The following is a 23,562-nucleotide window of genomic DNA, read 5'->3' as shown; positions in this document are numbered from 1 at the left end:
ACATTATGTTTAGCCGACATAGCATGGGGCACTAAATGTGAGCTGCAATCAATGGATGTCGACATGCCTCATTATAGGACACTGTTTTTAGCCGCTCTGAGCTGGTGAAGCTCTTCTACATTTTTCTGAGATTCGATTGGAACATGGTTCTTTGGCTCAAGGGACCGCACACAGATGTGGGTTAGAGCTTGTTTGTTTTGGGGCCGTACATGTAAATGATGAGCTCCACTCCTGTAAGTTTTGACTCTTTAATCTTGAGCATCTAGGCCAGTTGTCAGTAAACTTGTCGTACATGCATATGACCTCCTTCCAGAATCTGCGTTTGATGAAGCTCCTCATCCATGCGTGAGTTTAGTTCTAGGTTGCTTTTGCTTCAGCCCCAGTCTTGACCTATTCAGGATAACCTAGCACTGTGGGGGTACTCCTAAATGTTCACACAAACATTGTTTTTCTCATCAATTAAGTCTAAGCCCTCATTCTCGCAGCACAGGGGTGTTGTTTTAGAGGAGCCCTAAGCTCAGTTTGAAGCTGTTTTCAGCTACATTTACTCACGGGTGCAAAATCTGTTTTATACTGTTTTGGTGAAGTTGCCAGGAGAGGTTCTCTTGTATCCATCTTGGCTTTGTTTTCCAGAGAAACTGATGTGGGTTTAGTTTATTTTTGGTGGGTGTGGGAATTGAGCTGTAAGCTGTCATATGTAAATACAACTGCTATGCTTATTTACCTGCCTTTTTTTAATTGACTTACTAATTAACACTTGATTAGGCCTATGAACCAATTACATTTTTTTTTTGTATCTTGATTTGATTACATTTTATATCCCAGTCCATCTGGGAAAGGTGAGCTTCATTGAGCTGTGAGGTAGAGGCACTATGGAGCTGACATGCCGAAAACCGCCTGCCTGGCTCATCCTACATATAATATATGCCATTAAGCAGACGCTATTATTCAAATGACTTAGTCATGCATGCATACATTTTACGTACGGGTGGTCCCGGGAATCGAATCCTCTATCCTGGCAATGCAAGCGGCATGCTCTACTAACTGAGCTACAGAGGACTATGCCACATGTTCCCAGTTCTATCGGGCACGAACAGCTGCTAAAGGATAGGCCTAGAGGTGGCTCAGAACTGTGCTCGTATTAAGCTTTTGGTAAAAAAGATGATTGCATTTAATGAATGACCTTTTTTCATAAATACATTTTGTTATAGCAGAGCCGAATTAGGCTAATGCCTTGCCATGACCAGAGCAAATTAATGGCTATTATCATAATAACAACATGCTAGTGTTTGGTGGGAAATTAGAGACAACAAAAGGCACACGATGATCCAAAAGGCAAAGAAAGGAAAGGACTGAAGGCAAAATGACTTGAATTTTAATATGGTATTCATAGCCCAATTACAATTTGTACTCACCTCAGCGTTTTGTGTTCTTCGTGGGCCATTGTCATGGTTACAAAATGTCATGAAATGATTGGCCTGTCGGTTGTTGAGTTCTATGGAAAACGTGTGTGCATTACCTGAGCCTGCGACCAAACCTTGGCGCTGCTCTAGCCGAGTACGTGGGTGACTCTAGAGCCCGACCGTTATGGGATTTTTTTTTAATCTGATTTTTAGAGTGGAAATATTCACAGATAACCAATATACACCACCGTTTAAAAGTTTGGGGTCACTTAGAAATGTCCTTGTTTTCCGTGAAAACATACATGAAATGAGTTGAATAGGAAATATAGTCAAAATGTTGACAAGATTATAAATAATGATAAAAAAAAAAAGAAATAATAATTGTCCTTCAAACTTTGCTTTCATCAAATAATCCTCCATTTGTAGCATACAGCCTTGCAGACCTTTTGGCATTCTAGTAGTCAATTTGTTGAGGTAATCTGAAGAGATTTCACCCCATGCTCCCTGAAGCACCTCTCAGAAATTGGATTGGCTTGATGGGCTCTTCTTACGTACCATACGGTCAAGCTGCTCCCACAACAGCTCAATAGAGTTGAGATCCGGTGACTGTGCTGGCCACTCCATTATAGACACAATACCAGCTGACTGCTTCTTGCCTAAATAGTACTTGCATAGTTTGGAGCTGTGCTTTGGGTCATTGTCCTGTTGTAGGAGGAAATTGGCTCCAATTAAGTGCCATCCAAAGGGTATGACACGGCGTTGCAAAATGGCGTGATAGCCTTCCTCCTTCAAGATCCCTTTTACCATGTACAAATCTCCCACTTTACCACCACTAAAGCACCCCCAGACCATCACATTGCCTAGAATGCCTACTAGAATGCCAACTCATTCTCAAAACAAGAATCGACTGACGAGTTTCAGAAGAAAGTTATTTGTTTCTGGCCATTTTGAGCCTGTAATCAAACCCACAAATGCTGATGCTCCAGATACTCAACTAGTCTAAAGAAGGCCAGTTTTATTGCTTCTTTAATCAGGACAACTGTTTTCAGCTGTGCTAACATAATTGCAAAAAGGTTTTCTAATGATCAATTAGCCTTTTTTTAAATGATAAACTTGGACACAACGTGCCATTGGAACACAGGAGTGATGGTTGCTGATAATGGGCCTCTGTACACCTTTGTAGATATTCCATTAAAAATCAGCCATTTCCAGCTACAATAGTCATTTACAACATTAACAATGTCTACACTGTATTTCTGATCAATTTGATGTTATTTTAAATGGACAAAAAAATGCTTTTCTTTCAAATACAGGGGCATTTCTATGTGACCCCAAACTTTTGAATGGCAGTGTATATAAACTGGTTTCTTAAATTTGTGGAAAGAGCATTAATGTAAGCACCACATCAAATTTAGTAGTCCCAGAAATATGAGTTGTTTTTTGTGGGGGGGGTGTGAGAAACTGTGTGTTACTCTAAGCTGCACTAATTCCAGCAAAACATTTTGCCTGAACTCTGAAGACTATCTCATGCTAGCCATCTGGAAAACAACAACATAGGACACATTTTCAATGTATTGGTATTTAGCTACGTTTTCATCGCTTGTACAATCTGTACCCGCTTTACGTTACAGATTCGGACAGTGGTCAAGTAAGCTACTATGGCTATTTGGTCATAATGTAGGCCTACCAGAGTGGCCTACATAAAAAATGATAAAATGTATCTCATAACATTTTAACATGGAAATAGAACTGCTATCATTAAGCCTACAGTAGCAGCCAATGTGTTCACTGTAGGCCTACATTCCATGAGTTTTTTTAAATAGAAATTGACATGGCTTGACATTAACCTGTTTATCCACTTGTCCTTCAGACGAGGTGATTTGATGTTGTTTGATGCAAGAAACATCTTTCCAATATAAAATGCATTATTCCGAGACAAATTATGTAATCCTCTGCCTATTGGCTACTTAGCTTAGTCAAGCGTGTCTCAAAATACAACACTGCCTTTTTAAGACAAGAAAAAAAAAATCTTTACCAGACTCGCTTTTCAAAGATATCTAGAAATGTACACGTTTTATGCTCTTGTAGGAAGCAATGACTCCCCCATTTCTGACTACAAATTGTCTAACTGGCCTAATGACTCACTAACTAGCAAAGGATAGGAACAAATGTGCACACATGGCTACATGCAGCTCTCGCTTTGATCTCAAAACAAGCGCATCTACTGCTCATGCTGTAAACACAGCCCAGTTCAAAGTCAATGGCACAGATCCATGAATGGCAATGGTCTATTTGCATATAGGCCTATTGCAGCTCTGATTTGGTTATGCCGCACCGGACTGTGTAGAGTATGGCTGTTGTGCATATCAATGCAATAGAATCCTACTCATGCGTTCTGCCAACAGAACTTTTCTTTGTGTGTTGCATTGAAAGTGGCTAATATTGCGTTGATTCCATCACAATTCCAATACTAAAGGGAAATGTTGATAGTGTTTAACTAAGGGGGAAAATTCTCCCTCAGAGCTCTGAATATGCTTCTCTGTGCGGGTTGATATTTCTTCTGCCCGGCAGTCCCGAGGGGGCTGTGTGCGGGTGCAGCTTAGAGGGAACATTGATGTTTTTCCTTTCAAGTGAGAACCAATCACAAAATTTGCCTCTTGCCCAAAGCGTTGCCTCAGTGAATGGTCTTTGCTATCCGGCGTCCTTGGGATGTCCCTACCCAATTGAAGTAGAAATGTAAAATGGTTATGGATAGGGTAGGGGTTAAAGTTAGGGTTTAGCATAGGGCGGTGTTCGGTCGGTGCTGTGTAAGATTAGGGGGGACAATTTAAAAAATGATCAGCGTGGTCTTATTTCTATTTCAGCATATTTGATGACTGTCATTCATATTCCATTCACCAAGCTCAATGTAACATCGATAGGTTTAGGCTACTATATGATACTTGAATTTTCCCTATACCCATTATGAGGTTGCCTACAAATGAAAGTTTGTAACGTAGATGCACACATTTGAGAAACAAATTGAAGTAATCAAGGTGACTGACAGACCGTGACACATTCAATACCGCCTTGCACGCACTTGCCTTCATCTAGCTGATTTGGGGTGTAATCATTAGTCCAAACAGTTGCAAATGAGAGTTTTCATATGGACAAATTCAGTTAGGTTTATCCCTGCTTCGTTTGCTTCTGGTTAAGAAATGTTTTTCAACAGAATCAGAGGAATGAATACACCCTGATCACCCGCACACACAGTTCACTTTCATAGCAGCCACATACAAACATCATGCTCACCTTGTTTGTTCTATAATTCCTTCTCGCATCTACACGCTCTCCTCCCACCTTTTCCCTTCACTTGTGGACACACCTGCTGTCTGTGACCTTTCCAAGCCAAATCTTCATACCTTAACTGTTAACTGCTACATAGCCTACATCGTTGTCACCATATTGGCTAACGTCATAGTTCTAGTAGCTATGTAACCCGCTACAGTCACGCAGTACAGTGTACAGCAAGCAGTTTAGCAGTTACACCGGCTGGCCCCAGTTGCAGTAAATTTAACCTGTTAGGCGGGCTGTCCCGATATCGGTACAACATCCAACTCAATTGTAGGGCGCGAAATTCAAAATCTATTTTTTTTAAATATTTAACTTTCACATATTAACAAGTCCAATACAGCATTTGAAAGATAAACATCTTGTCAATCCAGCCAACATGTCCGATTTTTTAAATGTTTTACAGAGAAAACACCACATATATTTATGTTAGCTCACCACCAAATAAAAAAGTGGACAGACACGTATGATTATGATTATGATGTATGAATTATGATTCAAGTAGCATGCACAAGCCAGCCTAAATAACCTAGACCCAACCTAAAGAACCTAGAAAAAACTACCTCAGATGACAGTCCTATAACATGTTACACAATAAATCTATGTTTTGTTCATAAAATGTGCATATTTTAGCTATAAATCAGTTTTACATTACTGCTCCCATCATTGCTACAGCATAGCTACAGTCTGAAATCACACGGGAGTAGCCAGAGAAAATACAGACACCAACGTCAACTACTAATTACACCTCATAAAACATTTCAGAAAAACATATGGTGGATAGCTAATGAAAGACAGATATCGTGTGAATAGAGCCAATATTTCCGATTTTTGAAGTGTTTTACAGCGAAAACACAATATATCGTTATATTAGCTAACAACATTAGCTAGCATACGGCAGCATTGATTCTAGTCAAGCGCTAGCATAGCACAGTTCGACAGATATATGAAAAAGCATCCCAAATTGGGTCCTTATCTTTGTTGATATTCCATCAGAATGTTGTAACGGGGTCCATTGTCCAGTACAGTCTTTAGTTGGGTTCCAGAACCAACTATTTCCCTCTTGGTTTAGCAAGCACAATGGCCGTGCGGCGCTAACCTCTCCTTCTTCAAAAAATTCTTCCAAAGCATCACGTCTAAAGTCCAGAATAAATTGCAATAATATAATTAAAGTATATTGAAAAAACATACTTTAGGATGATTTTGTGACATGTATCAAATAATATCGTAGCCAGAGATCATATTCACCTTTATCGAGCGTCTTCCAGGAGCCGAGTCCAGATTCTGCCTCCCGCCCGGAAATTTTTTTTAACTGCGCAGGTCTCACAAGAAGATGTACTATTCAGTCCCTGGAAGAGATATTCGACTCCTTTCAACTCTCACTTCCGCATTACACCCAGATGAAGGCGTATGACGTGTTTCTACGGTCCTAAGTGTCATGACCTTTTATAGACAAGGTCTTAAAGAGAGACATCGCATTTTGGAAATCTCAATTCTGGATAGGAAATGGGCTGTAAAAATAGTTCTGTTCAACTTAGAGAAATAATTCAAACGTTTTTAGAAACTATAGACTGTTTTCTATCCAATAATAGTAAATATATGCATATTGGAATATCAAAAATTTCTTAAGAGGCCGTTTGAAAATGTGCGCATATTTTCCAGTTTTTTCAATATTCACCCTGCAGCCTGAAGAGGTTAACAAAACCGAAAGCTTACCTTGACTTGGAAGAGTTCCAGTGTTGGATAGCCTTAGCCAGCTAGCTAACATAAATAGCATTCCTGTCTGTTTTAGCCGGGTGTTTGTGTATGCTAAGTTAGCTAGCTGCATTAGCTTACTGTGAAAGTGAACAAAAATCCAATGAAATCTCTCTGCTGATTCTCAATTTTTGTGTTTCCCTTTTGAGTCAACTACTCAACACATTTTATGCGCCGCAGTGCTAGCTAGCTGTAGGTTATTCTTTCAGTACTAGATTAATTCTCTGATCCTTTGATTGGGTGGACAACATGTCAGTTCATGCTGCAAGAGCTCTGATAGGTTGAAGCAGGTCCTCCGGAAGTCTTCATAATTACAGTGTAAGTCTATGGAAGGGTGTGAGAACCATGAGCCATATTTAAGTATCTTGAGTTTTGTTTGCGTGTTCTACAGTATTGTAAAGATATGGGGGTGACTGGGACAGGCAATGTAACATCCAAAAATAAATATGAATCTTTAAAAATATATATTTATTTTACATGCAGCGTACTTCGGATCATCTTAACTTTCTCTGTAAAGCTTACTTTGTCTATAATTGGTTTCTCTCCATTGTGAGTGTGCTTTTTTTTCTGGGCATTATGATATCGTAAACATCTGTACCTGTTGTGGATGTGATGGATATTGATGTGTTAAATCTTAGCTTTTGCATTTACCGGACCTGGTCCAACCATCTACCAAATACAAATAAATACAGTCTTCTAAATGTGGGTATTCAGATGATGAAACATAGCTTGTTAGCTAACTAACTATACTGAACAAAAAATATAAAGTGTTGGTCCCATGTTTCATGAGCAGAAATAAAAGCTCCCAGAAATATTCCATATGCACAAAGTTTACTTCTCCCATGTTGTGAAAAAAATTGTTTACATCCCTATTAGTGAGCCTTGGTCCTTGGCCAAGATCATCCATTCACCTGACAGGTGTTGCATATCAAGTGGCTGATTTTAAAAAATCATGATCATTAAACAGGGGCACCTTGTGCTGGGGTACAATAAAAGGCAACTCTTAAAATGTGTAGTTTTGTCACACAAAACAATGCCACAGATGGCTTATGTTTCTGAGGGAGCGTGCATTTGCCATGCTGACTGGAGTAATGTACACCAAAGCTGTTGCCATAGAATTGAATGTTAATCTACCTTGCCAAAAAAAATGATACCGATATTTAAAATTCTAGCAGCCTTTTTAAGCATTCTAGTACAGGTAAATGGTTGCACGGACACAGCGGTCTAAGGCACTGCATCTCAGTGCAAGAGCACTGCACAATTGACCCAGTGTTGTCTGGGTTTGCCCGGTGTAGGCCGTCATTGTAAATAAGAATTTGTTCTTAACTGACTTGCCTAGTTAAATAAAGGTTACACACCACACTGACCAAAAAGTTATTTTGTTGGCATTTACGTATGTCCCCGTTACCAGTAAAACGTAACCAAAGCCTATTTCTTTCACTTAATTACTGTGCTGTTTCGTTGTTCAGTTTCATTCTCAACCAGGATTTCATCATACATGTCAAGCAGCGAATTTTCAGCTCTGTCTGTCCGTGGCCTCTCTTCCTCGGTTTGCACTGTCTGTTTCCATCTTGTCCAGCTGTGTATGTAACATTTCACATAAACCTTGTTTCTTGTCTGCATCGAAGTAGAGGTCCTAGTACCTAGTATCGAGCATGGTGGCGACACAGTAAAGAGAGAGTGCCACCGAATTGCTTGTTCACAGCCTGTGTCGCCAGTTTTATTGAGCAGGTGTTTCAATGCCATGAAAGAGGATATCATGTCTGCTGCAGGCGCAGTTGATGAGTATTTCTCCAGTCAGTTGTTAGAATGGAGCTATCTAGTGTGTTAATGTTTCAAACATGTTCTCAAATGTCATTGAAATGGCAGCAGCGGTATGACAACCAGCACATTCATGAGCATGCAATACGACTTTCCTCAGTACGAAATCCTCGACGACCCACTGTGCTGTCAGACTCCGCATGCTCATGGGGCTGATATCGCGGGTCCAAATGTCAGTCGTGAAGCTAATAGCAGTGACGCTATTACTGTGTATCTCCGGTAGGGCAACATCTGAAAAAATAGCGCACTTGGTAGTGTGTACCGGTGCTCGACCAGTCGGCGAAAGCCAACATCACCCACGACCGAGAACGGTTGATTGTCAAGGGCAATGAATTCCATTATCTTGGCATTAATGGATTTCGCCTTTGAGTTGTCTCGCTGAAATGTTCTTTCTCTTTCAAATGACTGCTCGACTTGTTGACTGCTCGATCCACGCAGCAGACATTGTGGGCTAGGTTAGGAATGCTGTGTGGCACGTGTAGCGCAAACTTCAGGTTTGACATCGGTTTTGGCATTTTTTAGCTAATATCGGCCATTTCCGATATATCGTGCATCCCTCATTTCTCTACCATAAGCTGCCTCCAACCTTGTTTTAGAGAATTTGGCAGTATATCCAGCCGGCCTCACAACCGCAGACCACATGTAACCACGTAAGCCCAGGACCTCCACATCCGGCTTCTTCACCTGCGGGGATCGTCTGAGACCAGCCACCCAGACAGCTGATGAAACTGTAGAGTATTTCTGTCTGTAATAAAGCCCTTTTGTGGGGAAACATTCTGATTGGCTGGGCCTGGCTCCCCAGTGGGTGGGCCTATGCCCTCACAGGCCCACCCATGGCTGCGCCCCTGCCCAGTGATTTGAAATCCACAGATCAGGGGCTAATTCATTTTTTCCTATTGTCTGATTTCCTGTAACTCAGTAAAATCGTTAAAGTTGTTGCGTTTTATATTTTTGTTCAGTATAGATTGTCATTTTGCTCTGTTTTTGCAGCTTTTGGGGATTCTTTTTTTTTTTCAGCCATCAGGTTGCAGGATTTTCTTTTCCTGACTAGCACCCCCCCCAGAGCTTGGGGAAGTGAGTGTCTGCCTCGTGAGGCAGCAGCAGGTGTGCAAGAACTTTACAAGCATCATACCATATGTACCAGTGAATCACTGTGACATATGAAGGTTATGTAGGTGTTTAAATTATTATGTTAACGTGCAGTCATATTAAAGTCAAGATTGGTCAATAAGCAGCGTTCGATACAGGACGGGATTGATTGTCTCTGCTGTAACCAAAAAGCTTAATCTTGCAAGCTAGCCACTTAACTAGCAAGTTAAACCAATTGCATAGCTTGAGATTTATTTGGCACAACTTATCAGGGTTTCCCAAAGGGGTGCACGTTTTGGTTTTTGCTGTGTAGTGTTAAGGCAAACACCAAAACGTGCGTCCCGAGGACCGAGTTTGGGTAACACTGTCTTAGTTAACATATAGTTGTATTAGATAGCACAGGTTTATTAGTTTAGTGACAACCAAATGTAATTTGCTGGGTCATTTTTACCAAATGCGCTGTTGAAAATTGTGTTTTACCGGAGTAGACGCAACTCACTACCAACTGCTGGTTGGGGTTTTCAATCATTCAGATTTTATTTAAATTGTTCACCATAAGTAGTTTTGGTGGTTTTGCTTTAAACAGTCAGTGTACTTGGTCATTCTTCCATGAACAGGGTAATGTCAAAGGACGGCAATCATTTTTGACAGCTGCGCATGGTCGCATTCATTCATTGGTCGGAGCGGGAAAACCTCTCCGTAAAACGGTCTAAACCATTCACTTTTGATATGGGTAAAATCCAAAGCTGCGTTTATATTAATTGGCAAAATGCCATGCCAATTTCTAAAGATAAAAATTGACATATTAATAGTTGAAAACCAATTTTAATCTACAAAAATGCCAAGTTAATCAGTGGGTGATTTCAGATAAGTGGGGGAAAAAATTGTCCCCAACCCTAAGCTGATAATGGGGTGGTAGATGCTCAGTCTGCCCTATGGCTCAGCTCAGGTGGCCACACACACGCACACACACACAGAGGGCCACTCAGTTTAGAGAATTCGTCTCAGACAGATCCAGCTCCTGAGCTCCCATCAGCAGATATTAATGGAAAAAGAATGTGTTAATGCAAAAAAATGTGTGTTTCGAACCGGCATCAATTGAGCCCATATGGTTTTCCATATGTGCTTCATGCTTTATTTCTCCAACATGCCAATATTTAGAAGTCCGCTTTCTTCAGTATACATTCCCCCAGAGCTACTATAGACACACATCAAAAGTCAAATGTATATTTTGTTTGTCCATTCTGTGAGACATTAATGACCATGACGCTGGAATCGCCCACATTATAATGCATGGTTTCACTCAACGATGTTCCTTTTCTTGGTAGTTAAACAGAGCAGGGAAATATTTATTTCTAATTCTTAAGCCTTAAGTGCATTTATCTGTTCTGGCTTTGTGTGTGCGTGCGTGTGTGTGAAAGAGACAAAATGAGGGAAGAAAATGTTAAATTAGTAGCCTTTTGAATTATGATTCTTTCCACCTTCATTCCTTCCACGAAGGGGATTTGCGTTTATTGTCAAGCAGGTCGGATTCTCTTGCCGTTTTCTTTTCCATATGCCTTTCTCACTCGCTCACTCACGCCACACCTTTCCTAAACAACATGCTTCCGTGCTGTGAATACTGAGCCCATACAGTATATCTTTCCATATGTGCTGAAGGATTTAGGTTACCTCGTACAAAATAGGAAATCCTGTATAACTTTGACTATAAATAACCAACTTTGAAGTTTATATATGTATATACACACATACATGTATATGGACACCCTTTCAAATGTGGCTATTTCAGCCACACCCTTTGCTGACAGGTGTATACAATCGAACACACAGCCATGCAATCACCAGAGAGAAAACATAGGCAGTAGAATGGCCTGTACTAAAGAGATCAGTGACTTTCAACGTGGCACCGTCATAGGATGCCACCTTTCCAACAAGTCAGTTTATCTAATTTTTGCACTGCTAGAGCTACCCCGGTCATATGTAAGTGCTGTCATTGTGAAGTGGAAACGTCTAGGAGCAACAACGGCTCAGCCGCGAAGTGGTAGGCCACACAAGCTCACAGAATGGTACTGCCGAGTGCTGAAGCACGTAGCGCGTAAACATTGTCTGTCCTCGGTTGCAACATTCACTACCGAGTTCCAAACTGCCTCTGGAAGCAACGTCAACACGAGCTGTTCGTCGGGAGCGTCATGAAATGGGTTTCCATGGTCGAGCAGCCGCACACATGCCTAAGATCACCACGCGCAAAGCCAAGCATCGGCTGGAGTGATGTAAAGCTCGCCGCCATTGGACTCTGGAGCAGTGGAAACGCGTTCACTGGAGTGATGGATCATGCTTCACCATCTGGCAGTCCAACGGATGAATCTGGGTTTGGCGGGTGCCAGGAGAACGCTACCTGCCCAAATATATAGTGCCTGCTGTAAAGTTTGGTGGAGCAGGAATAATGGTCTGGGGCTGTTTTTCATGGTTCGGGCTAGGCCCCTTAGTCCAGTGAAGGGAAAACATAACGCTACAGCATACAATGACATTCTAGGCGATTCTGTGCTTACAACTTTGAGGTACGTTTGTGAAAGGCCCTTTTCTGTTTCAGCATGTTATAACAGAAAAGGGGGGACCAACTCCATATTAATGCTTATGATTTTGGAATGAGATGTTTGACAAGCAGGTGTCCACATACTTTTGGTCATGTGGTGTATTTATTTTCCACTAACAGCATTGCAACATTGCAATTCTGCCTTACAATTCTGTTAAATAGGCTTGGGCGGTATCCAGATTTTCATATTGTTCATGTCCTCTCATCCCGGGATTTACGGTATTACCTACATAGCACACAAGGGGGCGCTAAAAATGCAAGAAAAGTCCATTGGGTCTCTTATCAGAATGCTAACTAAATTAGCACAAACTAAATGGCAAAATCACAGATGCTGCTAGCTAATCTCGCCCTCTCGCTCTATAACAATACTGCTCACTTACATAACACTACCAACACACACTCGGTGTTGGACATGTGGTTAATGGTTACTGGGCAGATCACAATACAGGGTTTGAAAGATCTAACTGGGTAACCAAAAAGCCCAATCTGTAAACCAGCTTTTGAAGTAAAACGTGCCATTTTCCTGTTATGATAGAAACCCGTATGGGATGGGTTCTATTTAAAATGATAACAAACAAACAGTCTTTGCCAATGACCACGCTTGTCCCAGTGAAAAGGTTATGGGATGGTCCACGTCCCTGGCAATTTACTGGGACCACAAGGTCTCATCTGCCTGACCTGCTGACAGCCAGCATGCCTCCCCATAGTGACAACTTTCCATCGAACATGCCAAATGACAGTGAGCATGAGCAGATTAAAAACATACTTATATTCCATGGGGAGAGGGGGGGGGATACGGGTAGCATGCAGAAGGTTATTTCAGCTGTTCAGGGCCCCTTTATTTTGGGTTGACATCTGTCATTTTTAGAGTAACGTAACACTTCGGAGGTGAGAGAAGGGGACAGCCACACACAGCCAACAATAACAAAACCACTCTGGACAGCAGTCAGAACTCACAGCTGACGCCATCTGTCACCAGCTCTGGTGGTAATGTCTTTTTTTAAAAGACAGGGAAAATTGACAGGGAAAATACTACCAACCTCGACATCTGAAAGCGTATCATCCCAATATACACTGAGTGCACGAAACATTATGAACACCTCTTTCCATGGGACTGACGAGGTGAATCCAGGTGAAAGCTATGATCCCTTATTGATGTCAATTGTTAAATCCACTTCAAATCAGTGTAGATGAAGGGGAGGAGACAGGTTAAAGAAGGATTTTTAAGCCTTGAGAGCGTTCAACATCATAGTGCCCTGAAAGCTCATCACTAAGCTAAGGACCCTGGGACTAAACACCTCCCTCTGCAACTGGATCCTGGACTTCCTGATGGGCCGCCCCCTAGGTGGTAAAAGTAGGTAAAAACATGTCCGCCACACTGATCCTTAACACGGTGTGTGTGTGTGCTCAGTCCCCTCCACTACTCCCTGTTCACTCATGACTGCACGGCCAGGCACGACTCCTACACCATCATTAAGTTTGATGACACAACAGTGGTAGGCCTGATCACCAAAAACGATGAGACGGCCTGTAGGGAGGAGGTCAGAGACCTGGCTGTGTGGTGCCAGGACAACAACCTTTCCCTCAACGTGATCAAGACAAAGGAGATGATTGTGGACTACAGTAAAAGGAGGACCGAGCACACCCCCATTCTCATCGACGGGGCTGCAGTTGCGGAGGTTGAGAGCTTCAAGTTCCTTGGTTCCCGCATCACCAACAAACTATCATGGCCCAAGCACACCAAGACAGTCGTGAAGAGGGCGCGACAAAACCTATTCTCTCTCAGGAGGCTGAAAAGATTTGGCATGGGTCATCAGATTCTCAAAAGGTTCTACAGCTGCACCATCGAGTGAATCCTGACTGGTTGCATCAATGCCTGGTATGGCAACTGCTCGGCCTCTGACCGCAAGGCACTACAGAGGGTAGTGCGTACGGCCCAGTACATCACTGGGGCCAAGCTTCCCGCCATCCAGGACCTCTATACAAGGCCCTAAAAATTGTTAGTCATAGTCTGTTCGCTCTGCTACCGCACGGCAAGCGGTATCGGAGCGCCAAGTCTAGGTCCAAAGGGCTGCAGCTAACAGCTAATCAAAAGGATACCCAGACCCCTCTTTTACGCTGTTTATCTATGCATTAGCCACTTTAATTCTACCTACATGTACATATTACCTCAATTTCCTCAACTAACTCGTACCCCCTGTATATTGCCTCGCTATTGCTTTTATTTTACTGCTGCTGTTTTAATTATTTGTTTCATTTTCATATTTTTATTTTTACTTAACATGTTTTTGTTCTTGAATTTTTATTTTATTTTTTACTTTTACCCCTTTTTCTCCCCAATTTCGTGGTATCCAGTTGGTAGTTAGTCTCATTGCTGCAACTCCCGTACGGATTCAGGAGAGGTGAAGGTCAAGAGCCATGCGTCCTCCGAAACACGACACGACCAAGCCGCACAATGCCAGCTTAACCCGGAAGCCAACCACACCAATGTGTCGGAGGAAACCCCGTACACCTGGCAACCGTGTGCATACGCCCGGCCCGCCACAGGAGATGCTAGAGCACGATGGGACAAGGACAACCCTGCCGGCCAAACCCTCCCCCAACCCGGACGCTGCTGGGACAATTGTGCGCTGCCCCATAGGTCTCCCGGTCGCGGCCGGCTGCGACAGCCTGGACTCGAACCAGGATCTCTAGCTACCAACTGCGATGCAGTGTCTCAGACCACTGCGCCACTCGGGAGGCCTCTTAACTTCTTAAAGCATTGTTGGTTAAGGCTTGTAAGTAAGCATTTTACTAAGGTCTACATCTGTTGTATTTGCCGCATGTGACAAATAAAATGTGTTTTGTGAATGTGTGCCATTCAGAGGGTGGTAGTCAAGCACCGGTTTGTGTCAAGACCTGCAACGCTTCTGGGTTTATCACGCTCAACAGTTTCTTGTGTGTATAAAGAATGGTCCACTACCCAAAGGACAACCAGCGAACGTGACACAACTGTGGTACTCATTGGAGTCAACATGGGCCATTATACCTGTGGAAAGCTTCCGACACCTTGAAGAGTCCATGCCTAGACGAATTTAGGTTATTCTAAGCTCGAAAGGGGGGGAGGTGCAACTCAATGTTATTAAGGTGTTCTTAATGTTTTGTACACTTGGTATATATGTTGAGATAATATCAGATTGATAGGTTCCAGCAAACTACTAGCTAGCACTCTCAGACCACTACTTATGACAGAACTTTGACTATGACCCTTTTGACATGGCTGTGCGAGTACACTGAAAAGTTTCGAAACGTCTTGGTTTTTGGGGCGAGGCTGAAACCATGATTTGGTCTAGCATTTAAAGTGCATTATCCCCATGATTCCTTTAATGAAAGTGTCTGTCTAGCCCCTGGGCCTGTTTCGCTGGGGCCTGCTGCTGTGATGAGCAATCTGCTTGATGTGCACTCTGGAGAGAGAGAAAAAAGGCTTCTGATTCTATAACATTTCAAAATCCAATTGCGGGAAATGCACGTCTTTGGAAGACACTGTTCTCAGTTTTCTATGGGTGTATACTTTCTGTTTGTCATTTCTTAATATTGAGCGTCTCAATAGCAACTATTTTTAAAACCAAGATATTTGATACGGCTTTAAGATACGAAATGCGCAATTGCACATCGGCCATTGCGGTTGCACAGATTAGCAAGCTACAACTGCTACGTTGGCCATTTAAATGTACTGTTAAATTCAATTAAGACATGATTACTAGCAGTGGGTATTATATTTAGGGTTAGCGATCTAGCTAATGTATTTCGAGTTTTCACTTCCTCGTGGTGAATTGGCCACAAAAATAACTTTGCCTATGATATTACTGCACATAAAGATGTAGTCAAATTCATCACTATTGAACAACAAAATTTAGAAAATTCTGGAGCCTTATTTCAACAGTCAAATATAATAACAATGCCCTATTGTCAACCCACAATTCATGGCAACCACTGGATTCGGTTGCACATCGAAATATGTTGAGTCATGCATGTTGGATGAAACAGCTTATTTCTTGTACAATCTAAAGCACTGTGAATGACTTTATAAGGTGAACGATCACAAATGTTTTCTATTGTGTGACGCCGTGGGAAAAAAGTTGGTGTGACCAAATCATGGGCTGGTGCCACCAACTGAAATTTAGTGACACCAGGGGAAAATGTTAGTCTGGAGCCTGTCAAGAAGTCTTTTGGGGAGGACTAGGCTATGTATGTTTGTGCACATGGAACTCAGTGATTTATGTTTACTATATGTTCCTGAGGCAATAAAAATGTGACTCATTAAATGGCATTTAGTTTACTAAAATGGCCAACTTTCTTTCATCGTTTTGACACTAACTAGACTAAATCATTATTCAAATAACAAAAATGTGACTAAGACATATTTTTGGGTCAAAATGACTAAGATTAGACTACATAAAAAATTAAAAAATAAACAGCAAAATTAACACTGCCTTATTCCCGATTCCGCTTTGATTCTTGTTATTGCGCTGGTATGCACAGAAGACAGAGCGATTTGAGTAGACCCAATTGTAATCTGACGGCTGCTGGAACTGCTGTTTAAAACGGTACTCTTTCCTCTATCTTAAGCCAGGGGGTTTATTAAACCGTAGAGAACACCATATCAGCAGGGTTGATTTGCAGGACGCTGTACAGTGTTAATATTGACAATGATAATCACTTTGGTATATACCAGTGCAATCAAATGTGTTTTTCAGTTGTCTTGAATGTAGGTCCGCTTGATAAGTATTTTCATGAAAGCGACAACAATATAGTTACATCTGATACAAGCTATGCCGTGTTGTCCCAACCCACATGACTGTTGATGTGTAACCCCTCCTATGTCATAATTATCTGCAATGGAGCTTTTTTCCCCCCCTACTCTTAAACCAATGTTGCTCTGCATCCCCCATACAGACTCTTCTCATGCGTAGGCTACATGCGTTCCAAGGGCGGTCCTCTGTAGCTCAGTTAGGTAGAGCGGGCCGCTTGCAATGCCAAGATAGTGGGATTGATTCCCGGGACAAAAAAAGAGAACCATGCATGTAAATCGCTTTCGATGAAAGTGTCTGCTAAATGGCTTATATTATTATTATTATTGTTTATATATTATATTTCATTTTAATGAATGTCTTCTCCTTGTGTTTTTCCTCTTAGTGCCTGACTGTGGTGCGTCCCGGAGGAACATTAGTCCACATCACCAAGTGCACCAGGGTCCCCTAACTTGACTTGAAGCGTCTTTTATATCTGATGCTCTTCCAGAAGACAGAGTACCACTGCACTGTGGCTGGGGACTTCTAGGGAAGATACCCCTACACTCACTCCACTGTTTGGAAAAGGGTAAGAACTTTCATCCTGACTAGTGTCCTGTCCAGGGGGTGTAGGCTACATCAAGCTCCCTCACTCTAGGTAAACAGGAGAGAGGGTCCTGCCCTATGGGCCACTCTGGCCTCAGACAAGGCTTAGTTTCATCCTGAGATCAGTTCAATGGGAATCAGGGTGTCATGGAGAAACTAATGGACTAAGGGATTTTTGTACAATGAGTACATGATGTGTTCCTAAGTAGAAATGTAGAAGCACGCAAATCTAGGAGAACGATGACTAAAAGTTAGTGAATTAAAGTTTTGCAGAGTGATCCATGCTCAATCAAGCACAATCATTAGGTGAGACCAAAACATTCCACTGCCCCTTTAAGGGATGGGCTGTAATCGTCTTAACTTGGGCACTCCCTTTTCTGGGATGTAAAAAACAATCTTGTCTTCCTAGCAGCAGAAAGTTGCAGCAAACTCGAACTAACATTGAAAAACAGCCTAACGTGAACAAAACGATGTAACTGGCCAAAGAAAACACAAAGACAAAGTCACACTTTAGTAGCCTTTCTTGTCAATTTGACCAACTTCTACATATGGGCTTTGGATTTAAAAAACACTGTTCCCTCAATGCTGTGTGACCACCCGCCAGTGTGGCTGGTGAAATAGGCATTCTTACCCGCCAATGACAAAATCTACCCGCATTTGGCAGATGATCGGTGTTCATTTCCAACCCTGGACACCATGATTCAAAAGCTCAAAGCTTTGCATTTACCAAACCCTCTCTGAGAATGATTTGTTTGAATGGCAGATGTGGCAGATCTAGGCCTCCCTCCACTAATAAGACAACGCACCCAGTGCTTAAGTGGGAGGTGGAAGTGCCTGTACCCATCACTTGCCATTTGGGCTGGAGTTGTGTACCAGTGGAATGCTAGTAGCAGCTTGTTCACAGGCATTCTAACCTTGGTCTTGATCTTGGTACGTTTACACAAAAGATCCCGTCAACTTGGAGAAGCAGTTCACACTATTGGATAGCATCAAATGCAGGAAATAGAGTATTGGGTTTCGAGTGCAAATGTAATATTGGACTTGGGCAAAAGGATAACTAAAATAGAGCGGTCAAAAGACCCTTGTCCATTTGGACCATTGCCAAGGTATTGATTGGTCTGTCTAGCTCAGGGATGGCCAACTTGTGGGAGGAGGAAATTATAGTCCTAAAAAAGCATTCCGGTTTCACTGACTCACTCAACGGTGATTTAAAAAAAAAAAAAATGTAATCGTTTTTTTTATTTAACCCTTATTTATCTAGACAAGTCGGTTAAGAACAGATTCTTATTTACAATGACGGCCCACCAAAAGGCCTCCTGTGGGGACGGGGGCTGGGATTAACAATTAACACTACATAGAGACCTAAGACGACAACATAGTATGGCAGCAACATATGACAACACAGCATGGTAGCAGAACAATATGGAAGCAGCACATTATGGTAGCAGCACAAAACATGGTACGAACATTATTGGGCACAGACAACAACACAAAGGGCAAGACGGTAGAGACAACAATACATCACGCAAAGCAGCCACAACTGTCGAGAAGCGTGTCCATGATTGGGGCCTCCCGAGTGGTGCAGTGGTCTAAGGCACTACAGTGCTAGCTGTGCCACTAGAGATTCTGGGTTCGAGTCCAGGCTCTGTCGCAGCCGGCTGTCCGTGATTGAGTCTTTGAATGAAGAGATTTAGATGAGTCACATCCAGTTTAGTGTTTGTTGCAGCTCGTTCAAGTCACTAGCTGCAGCGAACTGAAACATCCCTGGGTGTGCTTTGGGGACCTTTAACAGAATGTGACTGGCAGAACGGGTGTTGTATGTGGAGGATGAAGGCTGCAGTAGGTATCTCAGATAGGGAGTGAGGCCTAAGAGGTTTTTATAAATAAGCATCAACCATGGGTTCCCGCGACGGGTGTACAGAGATGACCAGTTTACAGAGTAGTATAGAGTGCAGTGATGTGTTCAATAAGGAGCATTGGTGGCAAATCTGATGGCCGAATGGTAAAGAACATCTAGCGGCTCGAGAGCACCCTTACCTGCCGATCTATAAATGACGTCTCCGTAATCTAGCATGGGTAGGTCATCTGAATCAGGGTTAGTTTGGCAGCTGGGGGGAAAGAGGAGTGATTAACGATAGAGTAAACCAAGTCAATGATTTAACCTTAGCCTGCAGTTCTGCTATGTGATGAGAGAAGGACAGTGTACCCTCTAGCCATACTCCCAAGTACTTGTATGAGGTGACTACCTCAAGCTCTAAACCCTCAGAGGTAGTAATCACACTGGTGGGGAGAGGGGCATTCTTGCCAAACCACATGACCTTTGTTTTGGAGGTGTTCAGAACAAGGTTATGGGCAGAGAAAGCTTGCTGAACACAAAGAAAGCTTTTTTTGTAGAGCCTTTAACACAAAATCCAGGGAGGAGCCAGCTGAGTATAAGACTGTATCATTTGCATATAAATGGATGAAAGAGCTTCCTATTGCCTGAGCTATGTTGTTGATGTAAATTGAGAAGAGAGTGGGGCCTAGGATGGAGCCTTGGGGTACTCCCTTGGTGACCGGCAGTGGCTGATGTTCTGACTTTATACACTGCACTCTTTGAGAGAGGTAGTTAGCAAACCAGGCCAAAGACCCCTCAGAAACACCAATACTTCTTTGCCGGCCCACAAGAATGGTATGGTCTACTGTATCAGAAGCTTTGGCAAAGTCAATAAAAATAGCAGCACAACATTGCTTAGAAGAAAAGGCAATGGTGACATCATTGAGGACCTTTTTAAGGTTGCAGTGACACATCCATAACCTGAGCGGAAACCAGATTGCATACCAGAGAGAATACTTTAGACCTCAAGAAAGCCAGTCAGTTGATTATTGACAGTTTCTTTTCCCCCCAACACTTATGATAAACAGGGTAAAATAGAAATGACATTTTCCGTCTTTCAAAATCTCTAAAGGATTTTTTTTAAATCTGTCAAATGAAACCAAGCATTTGTGGTGCGCTTTTGAGAACAGTGTTTTTCTGATTATTGCAGTTAGCCTACTGCCGTGTGCGCATTGCTGCACTTATAATGTAAGCTAAACCTTATGATCTAAACATCAGCCTCATTGCTTTTTTTGTTTTTGTTTTAAATTGTAGCCTACAGTGGTTGTATTAATTTGGGATCTATCATGCGGCTATTCTGTGTTGAGCTGTTAACAAAGAAATGGGTATGCCTATCTGCTTAATTATTACTGTAACTTTAGTAGTTTTACAAACGTTGGGCTGTATGTTTTGATTTTTAGTACATTGTAAGATTACATGGTGAGACTACTGATGATTTTGAAAAAACTCACTTGAAAGGCATGAGGTCGGCTTTGTTTTTTGCGCAGGCTGTATACACCAGTAGTCTCCATTCACAATTTGACAAGCACTTGATAATGCCTCGAATTTCAAGCCAGCATCCCCTTTGTGGCCGTAATGCACCCTAAAAAAATCCATGACTTTTGCGCCCAGGAGAGCTGCATTGTGCCCTTCTCCCTGAGTGTGCTGCACAATTCGAAGCGTCTCTCCATCACGTGTTCGGGTCTCTCTCACAGGCTACAAGTGAAGACCGACACATCGGGGACGCAACTGTGCGCGTCCTTATCCAATTCCGAGGTGCATATTGAAGATATAGGATGCACTGTTCACATGTACTTGTCAGCCAACAAGATGAGTAGGCCTAACAAACAGCAACAATCTACTATCCCCATAGTACAAAAGTCGACCTATTCTGTGCGAGAAATAAATATTCCAAACAGCCTGGGACAGTTGTGGGATGCGATAGATCCCAAATTAATACAACCACTAGCATAAAAAAAAACGTTTTGATGCAATGTGGCTGCTGCTACAGATCAGAACTTTTAGCTTAAAATGTTGATTAACCTTTAGGCTATTTCTTCACATTATAAGCGCAGCAATGCGCACATGGTTATAGGCTATAAGAGCAAATGTTCCATTAGCGGAAAACACCATTATCAAAAGTGACTGCAAATGCAATTATGCATGTAATGCTTTTATTTTAAAGGTGCATTTTATGGTGAAAAGCGTAAAGCGGATAAAGTGCTTAATTTTAAGAAGTTATTTGTCCACTTTAGTTGTGATTCAAACCTAATCAAAACATATAGGCCTATGGGCTAGGCTACATGAGGTGTGCGAGTATGATTCGTACAAGTCGCAAAAAAATGACATTGTTTCTTATGCTGGTCATCATTCATTATATACTATCAAGTGATAGCCTATCAATTGTGAATGATATACTAATATTGTCACCCATCAGACTATTCTTGATTTAATCTTTACATATACTAAATAAAATGTGTGACATTTGTTATGATTTTAAATGGACCATTATCATGCACCTGTATCGAAACAACAGGGTTAGCAAATACATGTCATCTATGCACTTAAATAGCGAATGGAGGACGCTTTTCCCGTGGTTCATTTTCATGCCATCCAGGTAGTGTTTTCTCCTGCTGGAAATATAAGCAATGTGCTTAATATTAGGAAAGTTTAAAAAATAAATTATATTAGGCCTAGCCTATAGAAAGCTGATGAGATCCTCCTCTATTTAGTAGAGGCCATCACTCTGTTTTCTACCACAATTGCATAGCCTTTAGAAATGTTACGTAACATGAGCTCATGGGCTCTCATGAAGTGTTTGATTCGAATTTTGAATACATTTGCATATAATTATTATTATTCGGCACAAGGCATAGATTTTTGTTTAGGGGGTATTACGGTCACAAGGGGACATTGATGGACATGGCCGTCGATGCCCCTGGGAAATTCAAGGCCTGTTATAGACAGAATTAGTTTTCTCTTTTCAGCAGAATCCATTTGCTTTCCAACCTGTTACCCCTGCGATTGTATTTGAAATATTGTGAAATGCCTGTTTTGAGTTCACTGACAGATTTGATGCACACATCTGTAGCCATGCCTTGTGATTGAGCTACACACAGTCCACAACTAGGCAATTTTAGAAAAATAAGTTATTGATATACTGTGGCTAAATTATAGTCCTACACCTGGTGTAGAATTCTGAACTATTTCATTTATATCTGAACAGACCACAGTAATTCTATAACTTTGGCAAATGTATTTCAATATATCTGGGGTGCTGCGGCACCTCCAGCACACTTCCCGCGGTCATGATTCTATAAGGAAATAAATGATGAAGTGCAACGCTGGTGAGATGACAGTTTCAGGCTCATGTCTGTCAGACCAGAGAGAGGGAGCGAGATCATAGAACGTGAGTCTCATTCTAGTTCTCTTAGATACAAGCACACTTCTCTTTCTCTCAAAACCACAATGTTGTGCAAACCATAAACTCGGGCCAAGTCTAACACAAATCAATTCTAGGAATATCAGGCATGTTTTCACATTGTATTTTTTTAGGAGGTAACTTTAATTAACTCTGATTTCATTATAATTTTTACATTGCAAACAAGTGAAACATATCTTTCATGCTAAGAGAGGTACTAGATCCTGGCAAATGGGTTCCGGAACAAAACGGTTCAAAATTGAGGTGCCGGTTTCTGTTCCGTCAGGTTCCAGCTCAAATTAAGCACTACGACCAGCTATCTAAACTTTTAGTAATCATGGTCAACTTACCAATCAGGGGTGCCCTTATTAGATTTTTTTGTCACTATCAGTCATATCATATTAAAAACGGCAAGCATTTCTCTCCATCCTTTAGCAAAATGTGTAGAAGTTCAGAAAATTTGCTGTAAAACTGCTAATTTTTCTCTCAGCCCCATGGCAAAATGCATCGAATTACAATAAATTATAAAATTGTGAAATCTTATCACCGCCATATGGCAAAATGTGTAGATTTGCAGCGAACTTGCTTTAAAACTGCAAAATGTAAACATGTGTAGAATTGTAGGAAATTCACTCTAAAAAAATCACATTTTCCTTGGGGCCCCCAAAAGGCTAGGGCTGGCTCTGACTGCATGTGTGGGTATGGATGTGGGTATGCAGACCCGCGAGCAATTGCGGCCCCACCCCCCCCCATGATTTTTTCCCGTGGCCTCCACCCCCATCAATTGTTGCCCATCCCTGATCTAGCTGTTTTGAGTTTATTAGTTCTCAAAGAGATGTTGCTTTTATTTAATAGTAGCCTGTTGTTGGGTTGACGTATTACCCAGTCTATTCATATCCTCTTAGGAACACAATTTCAAA

At 41.8% G+C, this 23,562-nt stretch overlaps 1 protein-coding gene across 1 annotated transcript in view; it reads left to right on the top strand.

Annotated features, from left to right (window-relative positions):
- The window catches only part of LOC120057345 (bifunctional heparan sulfate N-deacetylase/N-sulfotransferase 1-like), a 104,728-nt gene that overhangs the window by 16,252 nt on the left and 64,914 nt on the right, over nucleotides 1–23,562 (top strand). Inside the window, exon 2 of the mRNA XM_039005928.1 lies at nucleotides 17,167–17,349. The gene's annotated coding sequence lies outside the window, so the exon portion shown is untranslated. The remainder of the gene's footprint in view (nucleotides 1–17,166; nucleotides 17,350–23,562) is intronic.

Source organism: Salvelinus namaycush, chromosome 12, assembly GCF_016432855.1.
Source record: "Salvelinus namaycush isolate Seneca chromosome 12, SaNama_1.0, whole genome shotgun sequence".
Taxonomy (NCBI): Eukaryota; Metazoa; Chordata; class Actinopteri; order Salmoniformes; family Salmonidae; genus Salvelinus; species Salvelinus namaycush.
Note: the sequence above shows the minus strand (reverse complement) of the source record. Positions and strands in the feature narration are given on the sequence as shown.